We start from the raw sequence: 2,647 nt of genomic DNA on the forward strand, positions 1-2,647 counted from the left end.
CTGCGGGTGAAAGAGATGGTGCCTGTTACTCATACATCATCATAATTATGAATACATCCAGAAATACAAATTGTTCCTCTGGAAATTGCAGCTGACCTTAAACCACTCCTCACGTTCCTCCTACCTTCAGACCTGGAGTGCTGGGGAAGGGAAGGGACAGGCCATGGTGGCTCTGAGCTCCAGGCACACTGCTGCATCCCCATGGCACAGCCGTGCCAAGCTGGGAAGCAGTACAGGCATGCCGGTGGGATGCCATATCTGAGCGTGTGACCCTGGAGTCTCAGGAGGAATAATGGGCTCAGACGAGGCAACAAGTCCTGGTGCTGGAGCACTTGGAGATGCAGCTGGGTGGGAGGGGTGCGCTGCACCCCCTTCTCCTCTACACTATGCTCAGGGGCATGTCACAGGACATCCCAACTTGGACCAGAGGTTTACAAGTCAAATATATGAGCTAGTTAACCAAAGCTTTGTCACAGCAGAAAAAGACATTTTTAGGAGCCTATTTCAGAACAGGAAGAATCACAACTCTTCCAGAGATTTTCACGTAGTTCCTTTACTCGCAGAGAATGCCAATAAAAGGAGTGCAACAGGGTCCCTTAGACGTCTTCAGGCTCTAGCTGTGTCTGAAATAGTTCAGACACTATTTCACAGCTGTTTTTCTATTAGTCCCAAGCTGCTAAGGGACTGGAAACCATGACAGCAACTTTCTAGTGTGTTCAAGCACACAGGCACAGTCCTGGTTTGCAATCTGCCTACAGCTCCGAAAGAGGACAGAGGACAGCCAGCCCCTCAAGGCCTATGGTGTTAACAGAAAGGACCCTGATTTCTTAGTACAATGGCAAATCCATACACTAAACCCAACATTTAAAAAAAATAATATCATTAAAGAGGCTGAAAGTAAGAATATTCTTTCTAGTGGACCAACTAGAAGAGCCTCTGGAGGTCTCCAGTTTTACCTCCCTCAAAGCAGGACCACTAGCTAAGGTCAGCTGGGGATTTCTGACTCTGAGTGCTTTCTCATAAAGGAAATGGATGAATAAACTCCCCAGAAGAAAAATAATCCATTTGATAACAACAGATTTCTCTATTCAGCTGGAAAAAAAAAAAAATCATAAAAACTGGTGAGATGATTAACCCGTAGTATTTCAGTAATTATTTCAGTGTTGGAAGGGATTTTGCAGAACAGATCAACTGAAAACAAAACAAAGCAAGGCTAACTGAATAGGACGTTCTGATGAAAGATCTGTCAGCCCAGAGATAAGCTCGCTTGTCACTTCATCATTTCCAAGCTCAGTTACAAACCTCCTTTCATCAGCTCCCTGCTTGTATTGTGGGTTTTGTTCATCTTTCCTTCAGTCTCCAGGGCATTGCACCAGGCCCACACAGATGATGCAGAACAAGTTAATACATTTAGTATATAAAACAACAGCTAATTCCAAGGGGCTGAGTTTAGTTTACTGAATCACAGGTGCCTAGTACATCTCAGGGTAGGTCTGTTGTTTTGCTAACATATAAATAATGGAGGTTGCCTTGCTGGGCAAGTCTAGGGGGTTTTGAGCGTCTCCATCATCATAGAAGTCTCTTCATAAAGATTGTGAAAACATCATTATTACTAATACTGCCTTCTCTTCTCCTTCAATAATCCCACTGCTTCAGAGTCCATCAATTGCAGTGTAACTGAAATATCTCAGCTGCACGTAAACTTTGCTAACGCCAGTTTCAGAGCCAACAGGAACTTGCCTGAAACAAACCAAGTACGACCCGAGACCCAGCAAATTTGTATAAGGGGAAATGCTGTCCAGATGTATTTGTATCACTCAATAATATAGAGAACCAAAATTTGCAGGCAGCACTGCAAGGACATTTTAAAGAGAATTAAGAACATGAGAGAGTCATTGTAGCTTTTTTTTTAACATGACACAATAAAAAGTTTTAGAAAGTCTCATCATACGGAGAGGACATAAACCCCAAAATACACCGCTTATGGGGACATGCTATGATTTTTCTTTAATATAATGAACCAGAAAAAGGGAAGCTGCAGCATAATGTAAATAACACCATCTGGATTTTCCTCTTTCATTTGATGATGCAACTGATAACTTCTTGATTGTGGTAATACAAACGCTGGGAAGTTCGGTTTAAGACTGGCATTCGAGCAGTTCTCTAAATGGCTGCAGACTACTGACACACCACTTCATCTATTCATGTAAGAGAAGCAGGGGTGTCATCTATGTTAATACATGTGGTGTCTAAGACACAGATAGACACACCTGAGCTGCTGGTCGGCTTTTCTTACTGAAGCACCCTCATAGCTGGGATTCACCTCCTCCTAAAGCAGATGCCTGTATTCAGCTGTTCCCCAAACACCACTGATTGTATTGCCTCGCTTCCCTCTCACAGACATATAGATCAGGTAGACTTGATCTAGGTTTTAAGGCATGGCAGAGGGCAAATGATTACAGGCCTTTGCACAGGCTGAACGCAAGTGGCCAGGAGCAGTCTCACAGTCGATGCCCGAGATGTGCCAGCCAGCTCGCCCAATCTTTCTCAGGATTTGAAGGAGCTGCAGCAGCTCCTAGTGCTGCAGATAGGCTTTCTGGCTCATCCCTGCCGCTTGTCACAAACAAACAAACAAACAAAAAAAAAA

The sequence above is a fragment of the Cariama cristata genome, unplaced genomic scaffold (assembly GCF_000690535.1).
Source record: "Cariama cristata isolate BGI_N322 unplaced genomic scaffold, ASM69053v1 scaffold43099, whole genome shotgun sequence".
NCBI classification, from domain to species: domain Eukaryota; kingdom Metazoa; phylum Chordata; class Aves; order Cariamiformes; family Cariamidae; genus Cariama; species Cariama cristata.